Raw genomic sequence first — 21,163 nt, 5'->3', positions numbered from 1 at the left:
CTGGGACAACTTCAAGCGTACCAACATCAGAATTATAGGGGTGCCAGAAGAAGAGAGAGGGCAAGATATTGAAAACCTATTTGAAGAAATAATGACAGAAAACTTCCCCTACCTGGTGAAAGAAATAGACTGACAAGTCCAGGAAGCGCAGAGAACCCCAAACAAAAGGAATCCAAAGAGGACCACACCAAGACACATCATAATTAAAATGCCAAGAGCAAAAGACAAAGAGAGAATCTTAAAAGCAGCAAGAGAAAAAAAGTCAGTTACCTACAAGGGAGTACCCATACGACTGTCAGCTGATTTCTCAACAGAAACCATGCAGGCCAGAAGAGAGTGGCAAGAAATATTCAAAGTGATGAATAGCAAGAACCTACAACCAAGATTACTTTATCCAGCAAAGCTATCATTCAGAATTGACGGTCAGATAAAGAGCTTCACAGATAAGGAAAAGCTAAAGGAGTTCATCACCACCAAACCAGCATTATATGAAATGCTGAAAGGTATTATTTAAGAAGAGGAAGAAGAAAAAGGAACTCTTGCCGTTTGCCACAGCATGGATGGAACTGGAGAGCATTATGCTAAGTGAAATAAGCCAGTCAGAGAAGGATAAATACCACATGATTTCACTCATTTGTGGAATATAATGAACAACATAAACTGATGAACAAGGACTGATCCAGAGACGGAGAGGCATTGATGGGACTGTCGGGCCTTGGAGGGAAGGTAGGGGAGGGTGGGGGTAAGGGGGAAAGATCAACCAAAGGACTTATATGCAAGCATATAGGCCTAACCAATGGACATGGACAACGAGGGGTGTGAGGGCATGAGCGGGGGGGGGGGGGTGAGGGGGATAGGGGGTAACGTGGGGATAAGGACACATATGTAATATCTTAATCAATAAAAAAAATATTAAAAAAAATGCCTGGAAAGAAACCACAAAAAAAGAAAGAAAGAAGTCAGGCAGAGAAAGACAAGTGTCACATGATCTCACTCGTATGTGGAATCTAATAAACAAAATAAACTGATGAACAAAATAATTCCAGAAACATGGAAGCATAGAACAGTCTGTGGAATCTCAGAGGGAAGGCAGGAGTGGGTGGGTGGGAAAAGATCAACTAAAGAACTTGTATTTGTATATACATAACCCATGGGCACAGATAATGAGGTGGTGGAGGCAGGCTAGTAGAGGTCAATGGAGGGAAAAAGGGAGCATATGTAATACTTTCAACAATAAAGATTTTTAGAATGTATATGCAGAATTAAAGTTCACAGTAGTTGGGAGTATAAGTACTTAAGAGAAGTCTAGAAAGTTAAATAAAAATATTTGTTTCTTGAAATGAAGTGGCATAATTACTGTTGTATATTGCCCCATGTATCTGCTCTCCTTAATTTTCTTCTACATGTAGTGTCAAAACAAACCAACTATAAACTCTAGAATAGGCAAGTTAGTGAATAAAACAGAAGATACTCAGTTTATGAAATGTAATGTTTTATTTTCCATTTTGTTTTGCATTTTGTTTTTAAATCTATATCTAAAATTCTATATAAAAGAAGGCTGATAGTCTGTCCTGCATAGGGTGCTTGTAAGGATTAAACAATGTAATACCTGCAAAGTACTTACAACAAAACAGTGCACACAATGAATCTTACCACTTACTAGCACTAATCGGATTACGTCCATTACAAAACCAGCTAGATCCGTCTTTTATCTTTCACGTGAATACATCATTTCTCTTTTATCTCCACAGTTCATTTATGTTGCAATCTATGTCTTAAATAAAATCATACTTAGCTTTCTAGAATGAAATTAATTAGCTTGAAATCAACTCATTTGTACTTATTGTTATATTACTCATTTGGCTTTTTAATGATCATTTTTATTACTAAAGTGATCTATGTGTATGTGGCTGGTAACTGTGAAAAGAAAACCGGAGCTCAACCATAAAGTCGGAAACACAATAGAAGAAAGAGATCTCAGTAGAGAACTACGCAGACACGATTCCAGGTACATCACGGACGAGAGGGGACAGAGCCCAGTAGGGTGGGGTCCGTGAACGGAAAATGAAGAGGGAATATGAGGAGTAGGGGGGATTCTGATGAAATAGACCTAACAGGATTCTTGCTACATCTGAACCGTGCAGGGCCCACAGGATGGATGTCCCGGGGAGGCTTAGAGGGCGTACAGGAGCCTGACTTCAGTGAGGGCAGAAAGGGTGCCTCCTCAGTCCCTCCTTCTGTTCAAGTGAAGGAGAGGCATATTTTTGTTTTCTTTGAAGGGTGTAAGTCCACTTCTCATTCCATCCTCTTTAATTGATAAAGGGTCCACTGAACTATCTACTGGGATGTGGTGGTAGAGGACTTTTGCTGAATGGTACAGTCCGGCACGTAACTCGTAATGGGAGTTTCTGTAAAAATAAAAGAAAAATATTACTGGTCGGACACCCAGTTCCTGAGTCCAGTGGGCTGTCAGTGGGGGGATGTGTAGGTGCTGGGCTGGGAGCATCTTGAGGTGGTGGTGTAAGGACAGGAGCGGCCATCTGGTGAGTCTCCTGGTTGGCAGTGTGGCTGTGGGATGATGGCATCGGTTTCCAGTGAACTTGCTGAGTGTCCCACGCAGCAGCAGGTGTAAAGGTGGCCCAGACCCAGGCTGGTGTGACAGTTTGAGGTTACTCAAGCCACCCAGATTCAGCCTGCAGGGGCTTCGGGACAGGGCAGTTCCGGTTCTCTGCATGCCAGGCAGGAGGGCGGCATTATAATTGGAAAGGCCGGTTACTGACAGAATACATGGGAGGCGGGATCCAGACCAGTTCAAAGGTGGATAACATGTAGAAAGTAAAATAGAGCTTACCTGGAGATGACAAGGACCTCAAAGGCAATAAGCAGGATTATAATGTAATAATCCACTCGAGTGTGTGATGGTTTCCCATGGAATCCAAATTTCACGCTCTCAGCATTCCGCCATTTTACAGATTCTTGCATACAAAATAAATATGGTCTCATTAGATTTAGTCTGGTTATTGACATAGATACAGCAAGTACGTCTGATAATTTACTTTGCTGGAATTTTTCAGACAGAAATCCAGATTAGACTTTTAAAAACCTCATGAGCCAAGGACATCTCCCCCGAAATTCACCATTCTGACTTTTTCTGCTTTACTTCCAGATTCGGATGAATTCCTTCTTCCTGATATCCCCAAGATATCCTGACCTCCAGAAAGAGACCTGCATTATTCACCTCTAAAGGTAGGACTCTTCTAAGCCAAATATCAACTCAGTTTTTCCAAGAGGGTTTTTTAAGCATTGGTTCCATAAAGTCAACCTTCCTTTTTGAAAGCTATCTGGTCATGTCTGATCATATGCAATAGTCTCAAATGTTACATTCCAGGAACACACTGGTAATGTAACTGATGTTTCCAATTATGTCCAAGTCTGACTGAACTTTTGAAAATCATTATCTTTCCATGAAAATAAGAAAACTCCATTATAGTCTCTGAATTCTGGAGGGAACCAGTAGGGAGAAAAAGGAATGTTTCCTTTTTTTATAAAACTACTAGAGGCCCAGTGCAGGGATTTGTGCACCCGTGGGGTCCCTCGGCATAGCCTGCGGGGATCGGGCAGAAACTGGCAGTCCAACGCCACCTGCTGCTCCTGCCTGCCGCTCCTGCTCATCCCAGCCCTGCTGGGCCTGCCGCCACTTGGTAGGCTTGCTGCCTCTCTGATGCAGTCTCCGGGCTGCCGCAGCCAGCTGAGAGCCCTGCATCTGGTGCCCAGTGGTCAGCTGAGGGGCGCTCCCATAGGGAGTACACTGACCACCAGAGGGAAGCTCTTGTGTTGAGCGTCTGTCCCCTGATGGTCAGTGTGTGTCATAGCAACCAGTCGTTTGGTCGTCCGGTTGCTTAGGCTTTTATATATATATAGATAATCTACTAAATTGTTACAAGTAATAGATAGCTTAAAAGAAAAGGGAAAAGGGTTCCTCATATACTGAAAATAGAAGAAGCAATGCCCAAAACAAAAACGGTAATCATCCTTTATCGGTGCATTTCAGTCCCACATAATTTTTTCTGGTTCTGCTTGGTATCGGGTTAGCAGGCCTATGAATCCATCAGCTTCTCCACTAGAGACCTGGAAATCCTTACTAAGTGCACAGTTGAAGTTATTTACACAGTGCTCTCAGGGGCCTGCCATCCAAACCACCTGTCAGAATCCTTTCCATGGTTCCCAAGACAGTCACGTTGCTGTCCATGATTACAAACATATTCACGGAAGATGCAGTAAAATAGAAATGACCTGTGGGTGACAAAAGAATAAGACGGCCCTGGTAAAAGATCTGGGAGTTCATCTGACAAGGAGTTTCTAGGAGAAATACCGGAAACTTAGGTTGAGTGAAAATGTCGAGTCAGGGTGCTCTTAGTGTTCTTTATCTTAACCTGGCTCCGTAGGCACATCCCGCTTCAAGTAATGTGCAAAGTCTCCAGTGTCTGCAAGCATGCTGTGCTCTGAAGTCAGTTTAGAAAACAGTTATCAGGAGCTAAACTTTCCAGTCAAAGACTTTTGGTATTCGAATCTCATTGAACTTATTTTCTCGCAATCAGAGCCCTAGGGCAATTATTATGGCCGTAACAAATACATATTTTCAAGAACATGGTGCTCAGCAGAGGCAATGACTTTTGTTTGGAAACTTTTGGTACAATAGTCCTGTCGTTGTAGCTTAAACGTCTAAATAATCTGGCTCTAACTCACTCCTGTTTCTTCTCCAAAGCCAGCTTGGCTGCATCCGTCTCTGTGTCTGCTCCTGAGTGTCTTCTGATAGTGGAGAGTGTTGATCCAAGCTCTCCAAGTGCATGGGGACACTGAGGGCAAATACACATTAGAACTAAGAGGCTTAACTCTCCCTGTTGAATACAAGGGAAGAGACTTTTCCCTCCCTCCATTTCCTTAAAGCATTCACTTTAGAAAACTCATCATGTAAGGGCTTTCTTGATCTCTTTGAAATGTATGCAAATCCCTGTAAAAGCTAAACAAGCCTCTTGACAGTTCTGTGACCCAGGAATGACTTTCTCAAGGACCTGAGAAGTAGGTCTTGGAAAAGGCTCTGCTCCCCTCTCTCTGCTTCTGTCAGGGGGCTGTAAGCTAAATTTAAAGGTGCTCCCTAATCGCCTCCTGTCCTAATGATATGGCACTTGTATCAATGGATAAAGCCCATTATTACAAGTATTTAATGAGTGGGTATATGGAAAACTCTTACCATCGTACCTGTTATATTATCAGCACTACAAAAGCATGTGTTAAATAATAATAAAACAAATAATGGCTTGTTCAAAGTTGTTTTCACAATTACAAATGCAAAGGTTCTTGTAGTTGTTTCACAAAGAAACGTAACTATTTCAAACAGAACATCCAAGGGGTAGGTTATCTTTAGGGTGGAGAGTGATGAGACCATTGGGTCTGTGGTTATTGAATTCTTATTCTTTCTTTGGGCCAGTTCAGCGATAGTCTTTTCTGGAAAATTCTCTAAGCCTGTACCTTGAAGATGACAGTTACTCTACCCAGATTTGCATTAAACGAATCGATTACTTTTTCATCAGGGCCGGTGGTCTCTGTCATTTTTGAAGTCTCCCGTAGTGTCTAGTAGCTGCCTTCTGTGTACATGGCCACTGAGAATAGGCTGGCATCAGAAGGAGGCGTCCAGATGGAACGGTATGAACTAGAGTAACTATGTGAGGACTGCGGGCACTTGGTGGAATATGAGCAGAAAAACTACAAGAAGGAAGTCATTTATGTGAAAGGGAGGAATTTAGCAATTAGCCTTACACGTACTGTATCTGAAGATACTTTGTTCTACATTGAAATATTAAGGGTTTTGTGGTCAGGTCAATTTCAAGCACTCTTATAAACCAATTAAGCAATAAAGTCAATAGACATATAGAAAAATCGAGTTGTTATACACATATTCTGATAAATCTTCTAAAAGCTCTTGAAAATTATATCTTCACAGAGCTCATAGATAAGTTTCATTAATGCAAGTGGAAGTTTTGCAAATATTTCACATCAACTGGAAATGCAGCACTTTTGATGTCCAACTCTATAACGTGGTACTGTACATTCATTGTTTTTGATGTACGGTATAAAGAAGGGGCTACGCTTAATACACAAAGTCTAAAAAGATGAAAAGAGAATCACTGAAGCTTAACACTTGCACCCCTTAAACAAAAAGGTGAACACAATAGAGAGAAAGAAATAAGTGTGTGCTATACACGTGGCTCAGGCGCATAGGTGTGACCTTTGACACAGGGAAAGAATGAGGGCAATGATGAAAGGAGCAGCCTGGAACTTCTTCTGGAGAATTTATTTTTCAGCTACTTAATGCTCTCTAAAAGCTCCCTTAGGTACTCACCAATCTGCATATACAGTATATAACAATGAGGTTTTAGTTTTCCATTTCTCAACTCTTACAAATCAGTGATGGTTTGAGAATAGTGAGCAACTTGAAATCGGTAACCTGTCTCCTTAATTCTGCCCCTTGTATCCCATTTGGCAGCTAGAATGATCCAGAATGCTCAAAATGCTCAGATCCCTTCTACCAGATTCAGGGTCAAGGCCAAAGGCCTCACATTGGCCTGCAAAGCCCTCAATTATTCAGCTGCTGCTTACTCACTGAGCAAAACATCCGCTCCTCCACCCCTTTCTCCTCTTGCTCTTTCAAACACAGTAGGCACATAGCTGCTTCAGGGTCCTTGCTGCCAGCCAGCTTTTCCCACAGACTCAGGGAGGTTCATGGATTACTGCCTTAAGCTCTTTAAACAAATACCACCTCAAAGAAGTCTTTAATCTCGCCTTTCTACTTAACTATTTAAAATGACAACTGCCCATTCCCCACTGTCCTGCCATTCTCTGCCTCTTCCCTGCTTTATATCTTTTCAAAGACTTATTATCACCGTTAGGTTACATATTTTATGGACTTGTCTATGAGAGTGTGCGTGCACGTGTATATGTTGTATATGTGTCTAATTCTCCAGTTATAATTTAGGATTCATGCACGCAAGATCTTTGTTTGGTCTCCGGATCATACAATTCCTGGCACATTTTAGGTACTCAATGTATATGTGCTGGATAAATATTTGAGAACAAACAAATGATTTCAGAAAGAAACCAATTTGAATCATTAGGTGGTAAACCTTTACTTTAAACAAATTTCATCCTGCCCTGGCCAGAGTTGCTCACTTGGTTGAGCTTTATCCCATGTACCTAAAGGTCACAGGTTTGATTCCAAGTCAGGGCACATAACAAGGTGTGGATTTAATCCCTGGTCATGGTGTGTACTGGAGGCAACCGATGGATGTTTTTCACATCGATATTTCTCTCTCCCTCTCCTCCCCTCTCCCTCTCTCTCCCTCTCTCCCTCTCACTTCATCTCTTTCTAAAATCAGGAATAAAAAAACATTTTTAATTCATATTTTCATAATTTTGATAAAATAACTCTGTTTTGTCTATTTCCATAATTTGTACTTCCCTTTCCCTTCTTTAATTATAATAAAATGCCTGTACTATAATATAGAGGGGAATGAGCAAGGCCGGAAGAGAGTGGGGAAGTGGGATGAGAGGGTGGCATTACTGGGTAGTAGGTCAGAGAGCATTTTACCCTGCCTGAGTCTGTTCTTGGCTCTCTGCTAGCTCAAGATGAGGGTGGGCCAGAATTCAGGGAGGAGAGAATCTTAACCAAAGTTCAGGTAATAAAAATTTTGTTCTGGTTTATCAGTGGAGGGACAAAAAGTTAAGCTGATCACTTTGGAGGCAATGCAGGAGGGTCTGTGCCTGGCCTTGTCATAGGTCAACAGTACAGGGGCATCCGAGAGACTCCTGTGTCCTATGGGGAAGGTGGCTCCATGCAGGAACCCATTTGCTGGGACATAGAGGGTCTAAATTAGGACACAGAAGTGCACCTTGGTACATTCTTATTCTTTTTCAGTTTTAAATATATATTTTTATTGATTTCAGAGAGGAAGGGAGAGAGAGAGAGAGACAGAGAGAGAGACAGAGAGAGAGACAGAGAGAGAGACAGAGAGAGAAAGAAAGAGAAAGAAACACATCAGTGATGAGTGGGAATCATTGATCAGCTGCCTCCTGCACTCCCCACACTGGGGATTGAGCCCACAACCTGGGCATGTACCCTGACCTGGAATTGAACGGTGACCTCCTGGTTCATATGTCAACGCTCAACCACTGAGCCACATAGGCTGGGCGCTTGGTGCATTGTTAGGAAACTATCCTAACGAATACCTGCTCTAAATGGTTCATGAAATAAAGCTCAGTTGAGAGGAGGGGCAAAAAATATCTGAAGCCATTCCTAGGGCCTCAAATAATTTGTGCATTTTTTGTCTTGAATGAGTCAGTGAATGAGTTAGTAAAATGGGCAATATCACCACCAGGGACTAAAACAGGTCTGGTAGTCATTTCATTGACTCTAGTCTAGAAAGAACTCACTCTGTGTTGTTGTTGTTGGTGGTTTCTTTTATCCATTTGACACTTTTGCTTAATAGACAGACATTGCAAATTCTAGTCATTCTTTGCACCACCTCTTCCCACTAAAAAAAATATCCTGAAACTTCCCAGTGTACTCAGTTTTCCATGTCTGCAGCTGAGAGTCTTCCTTACTTCCTTTCTTTCCTACCCTGTGCTCAGTCTACCAACAAGTCCTTCTGAGCCTGGCCTCAAGCCTGCTCGGAATTTGATTACTTCCCCTCCCTTTCTCTGCCCGCCATCTGCTCACCCATCGCCTGTTGCCGGCACCGCCTCAGAACTAACTGGTTTCCTTGCTTCTGATTTGGTTTCCTTACACTCTGTTCTCCATGCAGCAGCCAGGATGATCTTTTTAAAAGTTTAATCACATCCCCCCGCCCCCTTTTAAACTGATTTATAACTCCCCACTGCTCTCAGAATAAAATTAAGCCTCTTGCTATGGCCTAAGAAGCTTTACAGAATCTCGCGCTACGTAACTGTGGGCCCTGTTCTAGTACATTCTCATTCTAGCTCCTGGACTTTGTCCAGTTTGACCTCCTAACGGTCTTCAAATCCAAACTAATTGCAGGCGTGGAGCGTTTCCTTTTGCTCTTCTCTCTGGCTCATACATCCTTCTCCAGCTCCTCTCTTACCCTTGTGTGGCCTTTTCCCCCCTTTTACACAATTACATGCCACTGGGTATTCCAACATTGAATTAAAAATTCCCTCTTTCTTTTTGATTTCATTATAGATTTCATTAGTGCCTCCTTTTCTGATCTGTAAAATGGAACACAGGGTGCCTACATTAAAATGATATCTAAATGCAATAATAAAATGTGAAGTATCTTTCTGAGCACAAAGTAATATTTGTCATCATTGTCATCTCCAATATCACACCTACCGAAAAGTATTTTACTAATTTATATGTATCATTTTAATGTATTTTTAATCATTGCAGAGAGGAACGGAGAGAGAGAGAGAGAAACATCAATGATGAGAGAGAATCATTGATTGGCTGCCTCTTGCACGCCCCCTAATGGGGATTGAGCCTGCAACCCGGTCATGTGCTCTGACCAGGAATCAACCCTGTGACCTCCTGGTTCATAGGTCAATGCTCAACCACTGAGCCATGCCAGCCAGGCTGTATGTATCATTTTTTTTTAAAATCCATATCTTAGAATAGAATGAAGTCCTATGAGGACAAAGACTGCCTTGTTTGCCCTTTATCACAAGAGCCAAGTGTAATATCAGGCACACAGTGAGGAATCAATAAATATCCATTTGAACGATTTGCATGAAAATTATAATCTAAATATCTCTCTCCTCTATATTAGTGCTTTCAGTTCTCAAGAGACACAGGTATTCTCATGCCACTCAGGTGGTGGTTATTTATGTTAAGGGAACTGGGAAGCCAAGGAGAGAGAAAACCAACACTGAGTCCAAAGGGCAAGACATCAGAGGGCACTGAAAGTCATTTATCACCGCCATTCAGGACATGAGAGTAGCTCCAGTGAACCCTGAGCAACTCTACTGACCCGGAAGGTGGATACAGTGAGCCAGTAATTGTGTTGTTGCCTTCGAATCAGACATCTATTGCTTTTTGGTCCAGTAACCTGCCGCCCTGATGACTCTTTCCTCGTCTGCTATGATTTCTCCTCTTAGCACATCTTGCCTACATTGTTCCTTCCACTGTATTTTCTATTAAGCCTTAACTTTATACTATCCAATGCCAATTTTTAAAAAATATATTTTATTGATTTCAAAGAGGAAAAAAGAGGGTAAGAGAGAGAAACATCCATGATGAGAGAGAATCATAGTGGATCGGCTGCCTTCTGCAAGTCCCCCACTGGGGATCAAGCCCACAACCCGGACATGTGCCCTTGACCAGAAACAAACCTGGGAGCTCTCAGTTCGAAGTCCGATGCTCTATCCACTGAGCCAAACCGGCTAGGGCTGGACTACATCATTTCATCATTGGAGCAACACCTATTGTTCCTTCCAGAGGACCCTCCAGGCTTATCTCCATTGCCCCTGCGGGATGGTCTCCCCTCTGTGGAACATCCAAAGTACCCCATGCGTGCTTCTGCCGGGGCCTCCTCCTAGTCATTTTACTACCGTAGATTCTGTTTCTCCTACTAGACTGTATTTTAATGTATTTTTAATCATTGTACTGTAATTATTTGAGGGCACGGACCTGGACTATTTGACTTTATATTGTCAAAACCCATCACAGCCTGGCTGGTGTGGCTCAGTGGTTGAGTGTTGACCTATGAACCAAGAGGTCATGGTTCGATTCCTGGTCAGGGCATATGCCCAAGTTCTGGGCTTGATCCCCAGTTAAGGGGCATGCATGAGGCAGCCAATCAATGATTCTCTCTCATTATTGATGTTTCTCTCTTTCCTTCTTCCTTCCTCTCTGAAATCAATAAAAATAGATTTTAAAAGAAAAACCTATCAGAATACCTTTTACAGAATATTTAGTAGAAGTTTGTTGAGATGCATAAGATTTTATTGATGAGAAACCTGCCAATTGGTGCATTGTGCCTTTACCCTTCAAGAACATCTCCACAGGTCAGCACAGGCTTCCGAGGAGATCATCTGCAATTAGAATGAGCAGACGGGTTCTGATTTGAGCCATACAGTTTCACCGCAGTCAGTATGGGGCCTCCACAACCTGAAGAGGCGTTAGGGCTTTCTCCGACCACAGTTAGAATCGCTGTAAAAGTTAAGCGTTTAGACTTTTCTTAGCAGGAGATGGAATTCATCTGAGCCCACCCTACTCCGTGACTCTCCACTGAACTAAAAATTAGAAGCTGGCGACACACTGCACTGATGCCGTCTGCTGTGACACCAGCATCTCCACATTGTGACGACAATGTCACATCGACTATCAAGGCTGACAGATAGGAGGGAAATTAAGTAGTGTAAAAAGAAATGTTGCGGCAATTAGGAAATGCATTAGGGGACATTTTTTTAAGTTGTGAAAGGCACATAGATCTTGGCTTGAAGTATGATCCAGTTTCAAATTCTAGATTTTCTCTTCAATGGAGATATAGGTGCATTCACCTTGTTTTATCACAGTAGTATTTTTTAAAAATATATTTTTATTGATTTTCAAGAGGAAGGGAAAGGGAGTGAGAGAGAAACATCAATGAGAGAGAATCATTGATCAGCTGCTTCCTACACGCCCCATACCAGAGATGGAGCCCACAACCCAGGCATGTGCCTCGACCGGGAATCGAACCTTGACCTCCTGGTAACCTGGTTCATAGGTCAATGCTCAACCCCTGAGCCATGCTGGGCAGGCCCTCACAGTAGTATTTTAATCAGAATAAAATGTTTTTCTGTGGTGGTAGTTGTTGTTCTCCAGATGGGAAGGATTTCAGACTCTACATCAAGATAATTAATCCACACAAGGAAACAGACCTGGATTATAGAAAAACTTCTCTGCATAAGCTTGGTGGCCCCACAGGAAAAATAAAGTTATACTAGTTATTTTAAAGAGTATTACTGCTGAATATTATAATGTTCAAATAAAGAACTGTAGCTTGTACCAAGAGATATGGTTGCTCATGAGTCTTTGGGTCTTAATTTCATAGGCACCCTTATTCCTAACACTTAACATGGATAAGAGACTGAGGGCATTTAATGTGAAAAAAATCACACCTTGAAAATATCTAAAAGCATCTAAAAATCACACCATGATAATATCACCTTTAAAGTAGACATTGATCAGTATCTCAACAAGTGAAATATAAAAAGTTAATTTTTCAGGTCTGTAACGGTCCACAATATGAGCTCTCTGTGTAAGATTCGATGAATCTGAAGAACGTTAGTTTAAAAATGTGTATAGGTCACATTTTTATGAAATCATTTTAATATTCTATGTAAATGCTATTACGAATTACTGTTTAAGTTAATATTAGGTATTTTCTTTACCTATTTACATTGAAAGATTGCTGGAAATATTAACTTGTACAACAACTAGCCCTTACTGTAAATAACATTACCAATGTGGAGAGAGGAAAATGGTGAGCATGAGGTTCAAATAGGGTCTTTTAAGTTCACCACTGTATTCCTGCAAACTACATCCTGTTGTTTTGAATAGGTTATGCATATTGTATTGCTTCTTAAAATATTCCTATCTGGGGATAAGAATTTTAAAAGGTGGGATTTAAATATTTTGCATCATTCATCAGATACATTTAGTAAACGTTATTATTTTGAAAATATCTAAATATTCCTTTTTTCCCCAATTTTATTTTGTATCGGTGTCAGGTGTACAGCTTAGTGGTTAGACAATCATATATTGCATAGCGATACCCCTGATATTTCTAGTACACCACTGGCACCATACATGGTTATTGCCATATTATTGATCATATTCCCTATGCTTTGCTATAAGTGACTATTTTCTAACTGCCAATCTGCACTTAATTCCTTCACCTTCAGCAACCATCAGTCTGTTGTTCTCTGTCTGTGATTCTGTTTCAGTTTCATTTGTTCGTTTACTTTGTTCTTTAGATTCCGCCTATAAGTGAGATCATATGGCATCTGGTCCTACCTTTAATCTGCAGCAGTCCCAATATCACCTGCACTGTCATCTTGCAATTATTACTTGAAATACAGCCAACACCGACATTGAGAGAGTGTGCCTGCCTCGAGCCCGGGCCGTCTATCACCAACGGCGGGCATCCGAAGGGATCTGCTCCTTTAGTTCTTTGTTTGCCCGAAAACATACAGATACAAGGTGCAGCTGTGTTCCAATTAAATAGCAAAGAGAATCAAAGTCATTAGATTAGTCTAGACCACACAGGGCTCTTAGGAAGAAACTTTTGAAAAGGGTGTCATGATAAATCCCCTAAAATATATTGACTTTGCCAGCCTTAGTCCACATGGACATAGCTTCCACTCTGCAGCCAGACTGTTTCATGTAGAGATTAACCCAGCGCGCCTGCACTTGAAAGAGAATGCTCGGGGACTTCATTTATATTCCGGCCTCTCTGTGCTTTGGGGAAAGGCTGGGTAATCCATACAAATTGCCAAGTGATGAAACCAGGAGCAGAAGGAGCAATGACAAAATTGTCACTGGCGTAACGACTCTAGGAAATAAAACGAAATAGAAGTCGGTTGAAATAATTATGCTACTGTGAGCTCGTAAGAACCAGGATTGAAGAGACTACAAGGTTCTCGTGAGAACATGGAAATCTTAGACTGTTGAATTAATATTTTGCGTTCATCACCACTGGTGATAAGGCTGCCCAATATTTAATGTTTATAATTATGTTTATAAATGTATTTAAAAAACTGCAAAGTCTGTTATTTTTAAAACATCCGGTAGGGAAAATTTTCCCTTAATAAAATAATGAAAGCCAATAATATTTCATCAATATAATATGAAATGTATGACTTTATTACATGAAACTCTTCTTATAACAGCTCTGTAATAGAGTTATACAACATCTGTATATAATACAGAGGTACAGGGAAACAATTATCCAGTTTTATATAATGATATTTAAAATGTATAAAGTGAATATAAATTACATAAGAGCAAAAAGTAGATGATAGTGAAATATTAGCATATGAATAAATTAGTACATCTCTCAATATATATGCAAACAAAATCATTTTATGCTTTTTCCCCTGAAGTACCACTTTTATGGGACATAGACTTCCAAAGCTAACATTTCTCATTACAATTTTTTGAAGCACATTCTGTGATTCATAAACTTTGAAAAAACATGTGCCAGGTCCATCTGATGTTAGAAAATGTAAGTGTGAATGAGGTACTCCGTCAGTGAGCTGGGAAGATAGATAGTGGGGAGGCAGAGTCCCACAGGAGGGTCCGCAGCCTAAGGAGCGAGGGGGTAACTGAGGTGGGAAGGCTGGGGGCACAGTGGTGACAGGGCAGTGAGTGGGGTTCCAGGCTGCAGGAAGATGTAAGAGAAAGGGAAGCAATGCCTAGATGCCCACCTGGAGACGAGAGTGTGAGCTTGTGTTTGCGTCTGTATATGCGCAGATAGCTCCTGTGTGTTCATGGAAGTAGACTTGTCATGTGCTTATTGAGAGCCAGGCACTCTTCCAGGCTAATTGGACGCTGAAGGTAGCTAGGCCAATGTGGCTCAGTGGTTGAGCTTCTGCCAATGAACCAGAAGGTCACGATTCGATTCCCCGTCAGGGCACATGCCAGGGTTGTGGAGTCAGCAGATCTATGATTTTCTCTCATCATAGATGTTTCTATCTCTCCCTCTCCCTCCCTTTCTGTAATCAATAAAATATTTTTTAAAAAAAGAAAAACAGTATACAATAACTCAGGCCTCAGATAACGTATTTTGTTAGAGGGAAGAAATTGATTTCCCTTATGTTTTTCCTGCACTATTTTGGTGTGTGTGTGGGGGGGGGGGGGTATATCTCTATGTACAGCTGGTTAGTAGGTAGGTAGGTAGGTAGGTAGGTAGATGATAGGTGATAGACAGATAAAATTTATGTCCAGCTTCCATAGGTGGTTTCATCCAATACTGTTTCCACAGCACATTAGGACTATGTAGCAGAAATAGTGGTGCCCGTGTCATGCGTCTGCTTGTGTCATTGGCAGCACGTGCCTCTCTCCTTGCGTGTGCGTGGTGACAGCGTCACACCTCAGCTGCCACACCTCAGCAGCTCCGCGCTGCTGCTTTGAGGGATGACCCCTGTTTCTGTCCCAGGCTCCCTGAGTTTGTCTCTTGGGGACATCACCTCAGTTGCCCTTGAAAAACTACAGCTTTCCTCTCACCCTCAATAGATTCGCATTCATTTGCCCTTAATGAAGGCCCCTGCCCATCGGCTCAGTGGTGTCCTTCCTCCGAGTCCCATCTGTCGGGATTCCCCGTCTCGTTAGCTCTCTGCGGTGTGGAACTAAGACTTCCTGATCCCCAGATTGGAATCTTGTCTAGAATAATTTGTGTTTATTCACTGAGAAAATGAAATTAAAATCAATCCCTTTGCAAAATTGATATCAGAGTCCCTGAACATATAATTACAGACACGTTCGAAATGTATGTTTCTGAAATCATCTCAGCAAAAACTTGCAAATAATGTGCAACCTACTATTATACTTAATAGAGAAAATTTACACAGGAACCCTTTAAATCCCTCCAAGAGCACATTACATATTTTAAGCAGAACCATCAAAAGTACACCAGTAACATTTGTAATTTCTCATAAGTTTAAAAACAGACAGAAATTCAGATAGTTTTTGTAATATTTAGTATTATGTATATATTGTATTAATTTAAAAATTACAAATATAAAATGTAATAAGTAATCAATATTGATAGATAAGGAACCTAAGTATTAAGGCTAAGATCTATTATTTATAAAACAGTTTTCCGGCAACCAGTGTCCCTCCCACTCAGTGCTATTCTCTCTAAATGTCATGAGGGTCAGATAGTAACACAGATTAACTGGTTTACTTGTCACTTCCGTGTTTCTCCCTTCCCCATTACATTTAAGAACAGACACCTTTGGGCTTAGCTGCAGTTCTATACACTGGACTTAGGGCCCTGTCTGAGTCCATGCAAAGAGCTCAGCAGACATTTAATGAGTGAGTAATAATAAGAATACATTGTTATGTTCATAAAATGGGGTCATTCTAAATTCTGAGCCTTTATATAAAATATGAAAAGGAAAAATGTATACATACCTGGTATGGTGTTAATTGTTTTACTGAGAATTCACCTTATAATTGCTTAGGATTGAAACTTGGGGCACGAGATATTGAAGTGCAGAATGGCAGAATGTGATGAAAGCAGACACTCATCCCAGAGCCTCACAGCATGACTTCTGAAGTCATGACAAAGGACAGCGGTCAGGGAGGTCCTGGTGCTGTGTGTGCTGTTTGGGGAGCGGCTCCCTGAGAGTGAGACACGCAGGGTGTGGGCGGAAGAGACAGTGTATAGGTGTCTGTCCGTCAATGGGGGCCACGAGGGCGGTAAACAACAGGTAGTACCTTTGTTTGCTTGCTTTTTCCCGATGTCATTTATAGTTACACAAGTTTAATTTGTATAACTTCACCTCTTGAGTTCATGTTTGGCTCAAGAAATATATATCTACTAAAAAATCTAGATTCTAGAATTTTCTATGTATGTTCTTAATCACTGAGCAAAATTATCTAAGGACAGGGATTTTCACTAATTGTGTACCTGAATAATAACAACTAACTAATTAGGATTATTTATCCTCTAAGTCATCAGTAAGCTAACAGTGATTGAGGGCACATTGCCCATGTTACTAGCTGTGGGTTAAGCTATAGATTGAAGCAGAAGCCGAGAATGTAATCATTTAAGTTACTGAATCAATATACCTTTTCATAAGCTGGATACAGTTTAATGTTGAACAATGAAGAAGACGTTCATGTTTTTCAGATGATAACCCTTCATCATTAATCCTTATGTGACATCCGTTCATTAAATATCAGTGAGTTATTCATTTGTGCATGAAGATGCTAATGTCACAAAAAGGGCCTAGAAAAGTCAAGTCTTTAATAAGAACTTAACCCAATCTTGAAATCTGAATAAAGCAATAAGAGCAAGCACATCCTCAGGAAGTTCAGTGCACAATAATGTGCCATTTGACATTCAAGAGTCCATTGAACTCATGAAGCAAGAAGTCATTTTCATGTCTAGCTTAATAATTTTCTGTGAACTACATGCCTACATTTTAAATGGTTATAAAACTCAAGGAACAGAATAAGAGAATATTATCAAAAAATTAGAAAATACTTTATTGTTGGTAGGTTATATAATTTGTATAATACCCTTTTTAAAAAGAAAAATTAGTCCTCTGAGGGAAGAGTTCGACGATTTGTGGTGAGGGCCTAAAATTCCATGAGGCTGGACCCACTTTTTTCTTTTCTATTTAAAGTATTGGCTCTGTATTAGGAGATAAAACCCTGATATCTAATATCTGTGTGTGAAGAATTGCAAGGAAGACTTGATGGAAGATTATGAGTTAGGAGTTCTCATGGGGATGGGAGTGTTTTCCATGGAGCTAGACGAGGAAGTCTACAGCAGGGAGCTGAGGAACTTAACACAGAGTGGCCACAATGGATTGACTGGTACATTAAATGACTGACAAAATTCACATATACATTTGGTCAAATGACAGTTCCACCCTTAAAAATGTTAATGTTTATTTTATGTAAAGTCTAGAGGCCCGGTGCACAAAATGCATGCACGGGGGGGAGGGGGTGTTCCTCAACCCAACCTGCGCCCTCTCACAGTCCTGGAGCCCCATGATCAATCACCCCAAAGAGGGAGGCCCTGCCCACCTGCCACAGCCCACCAATCGATGGCCTGGGCCTCCCTCTTTGGGGCGATCTTGGAGTCCCCCAATTGATAGCCCTGCCGGACAGTGACCTGGGCCTCCCTCTGCGGGGCAACCAATAGCATGGCACCTGCCTTGGCTCGCCTGGTGCCAGCGGGTGTCATAGCATGGTAGTACCGACGGTCATTCTGCTGTTCGGCAATTTGATCAATTTGCATATTATGCTTTTATTATATGGACGCCAATATCAAATGTTGATTTATAATGTATAATTATTAAGAATATTAATGTGCATTCATAGAAACAAACACTTGAAAATATTCTTGTTATAAAAGTTGATAAAGACAGTATGATGCATGCATTGCATTGAAATCTAATACAATTGTTTTGATAGATTTAAAATCTCACTTTTTAACAGTGGTTAAGCTAATCATCAATTTGAATTTTGATTAAAAAAATACTTCTAATTATTTTATTAGAAGTACTAAAATAAGAAAACTTGGAGGTATTTAATACTTTTTATAATATGTATAAAGAACTGTATGTTTAAAAACCATTAATAAAATGGCATGTAAGGGGTACATATGTAATGCATATTTACTTTTTTTATAAATATAGAAATTGACTTTTTGCTAGCAAATCATTGTTTTCTAGAAGAAAGGTTTTACAATTCAGCAGTTTTATTAAATGAGGGAAGTATGTAATTTATTGTCATTCAATTGAGAAATTCCAATTAAAGCCCACAGTCAGTATTTAAGAATCTTAGTCCCCGTGGGAGTTAATATCCTAATGTTGCTGACTCATTGTGTGTTTGTCTTTAACTTAAAATTTATGCCCTTAAGTGATATATTTTGTATTTACACTACATACTTTTTCACCAGATCCAGTTTAGATTTTTGTGAGTACTCTCGCCCAGCGATTGTGGTTATTGGCCAAATATTTCTAATTCTTCTCCCTTCTACTAACATGCTAGACTTGCATTTCCTGAAAATTTTCACAGGTTACTTTAACTGTGTGATTAATTATGGCTAATGAGAATGTTGCTTCCAGACTTAGCATTTAATTACTTTTTCTCGTCTTTCCAAAATATCCTTTTTTCCTTTCTGTGGCAGCTAGCAGTGTTTAAGATTGTGCCCACTCTATCATCCAGAGAGAATTCTCTGTCCATCTTTGGTGGGTATCATGCAACCAAGACATACATTTTTATTGTAAGCCACTAAGATTTTGAAATTTTTAGTTACTATAGCTTAACTCAGCCAATCCTTGGTGATATCAAAATTGGTACCTAGATAGGGGATGCTACTGTAACACAATTAATAACAGACCATGTGGCAAGCAGAGTGAAAGCTATAATTAAAGGGTTGGAGAATGGAACTGGCAATACATTGGCAAAACCTCAGTAAACGTCGCCTGCGATTATGTAAAATCAAATAATATAGCTGAGTTATATTCCAGAAGTCGAGGTTGGAAAACAGAATGTTCATAGCCTTTGCTTATTACTTTGGCTACATACACAAACTGCTGCCGGGAAGAGATGAACATATGAAATAACTGGCTGCTGTTACAAAGAGAAATGAAAAGACATGGAGGCTCCAGAGATCTGGCAACTGGCACGTTGGAAGAGGCAGCTCCTTCTCGTCGCCAGTGGGTGAAATATAAACTGAGAAGGTTTGGAGCAACAAAGTCTGCAGAGACTGGATCCTTTTGCGTGTTTGAAATCCAGAGCCTAGTAGTCACACGCACATAACGCTCTGCTAGCACCTCCTGTTTGAGGCGATGCCCAAGAAATTCCTTCAGAGGAAGGACTGGGGGCTCCTGTTCTGGAGACCCACAGACAAATGCACCATCAGTCTTTACAGCTTCTGGCAAAGCACGTCTCCAAACAGATAAGCAAACAAAGACACTCTGTGAAGTGATTAGCAGATTGGAACTGACTTGGAGCTCCAAGTGGGAAGCCGAGCGTGTGGAAGGCACCCAGCGACCCATGCACGGGGAGTAAGGCAGGTTGTGACTGGGAACGTAGAACAGCCAACAGCCCGTGGCTCAACCTTCTGCATATGAAGCAGCTCCAGAATTGATGGAGAGACTGGCATCCGCCCCTCCCCCCAACTTCCTGGACTCTGGCTAGTGCAGAGATTGGATGGGCTGTTGGCTGTTTCCCTTGAGAGAGGGGTGTGGGTAAGGTGTTCTGAGTGTGGGAAGGCGGGCCCGTGGAGGGTTGATAGCTAGAAAGGAGACTTTAGTAGTCATGGGTGCTGTGAGCGAGTATTTCTATTCTCTTCCTCTTCAGGGGATAGTGATGGTATTTGATTTCTGGTTCTGCCTGTGGTGGAGTGGAATGTTGCAGTAGCTCTGGCCTGTGAATCATGTATAAGCACAAGTGATGGGTGCCACTTCCATGCCAGGCATTTGCTGGAAGTTCAAGACCTCCGCTGCGCCCTGTGCTCTGCCTACGGAATTCAGTGGAGAGGAACTTGCAGTTGGAAAGTGGCAGGGAGGCTAGGATGCTGGGGGACTTTGGGACATTTGGAAAGAGCACCGTTGGGAGTGGCTTTGGGCCATGTTTGCTGGAGGAAACATCCTATCTCCTTAGACCACGCCCACAGCTCTGGGCCAGCTTGGGCCAATGATGCCCCTCCTCCTGGGCCATGGGTGCACCGCTGCTGACCGCGGATGTGGACGGAAAGTGTTCTTACCTCCTTCCGCTGAGCATTTGTACACACGCCTACATCTTTTCAGTAGCATCGGCAGGGCAGTTCACAGGTTCATTAGACAGGAATTCAAGACCTTCCCCCAAGTGCCCAATGTTTTAATATATAAATATTTTATTGAGTTCAGAGAGGAAGGGAGAGGGAGAGAGAGAAAGAAATATCAATGATGAGAGAGAATCATTGATCACTACCTCCTGCATGCACCCTACTGGGGATCGAGCCCACAACCCACACATGTGCCTTTGACTGGGAATGGAACCCATGACCTCCTGGTTCATCGGTTGATGCTCAAGCACTGAGCCACACTGGCAGGGCAAACCCCAGTGTTTTAAGTCGATCTTTAAGCCACTAGAACCAACTCTTAGCTCACCCGTTGTCCTTCTACCTGTCCTTGAACAGAGCCCACGTTGACAGATGAAGCAGAACGTGTTTAGAGTAGTGAGTGGAGGGCCCCGATGGTGGCAGTTAGCGACAGGGAGTTCCCTGCAAGGAAGGTTACTGAGTCCAGAGCCAAAATAAATAAATAAAATCATCCTTTCAGGCTACAGAAGGATAAAATTCAAAGCAGAATGATAAAGGCCCACCACCTGAGGCCATTCAGAATCAGCATTCAGGAGGGAAAAGAAAAAACAAAGGGTTTCAGT

This window comes from Myotis myotis, unplaced genomic scaffold (assembly GCF_014108235.1).
Source record: "Myotis myotis isolate mMyoMyo1 unplaced genomic scaffold, mMyoMyo1.p scaffold_m19_p_18, whole genome shotgun sequence".
Taxonomy (NCBI): domain Eukaryota; kingdom Metazoa; phylum Chordata; class Mammalia; order Chiroptera; family Vespertilionidae; genus Myotis; species Myotis myotis.
The sequence above is the reverse complement of the archived record's forward strand: the minus strand, read 5'-3'. Positions refer to the sequence as shown.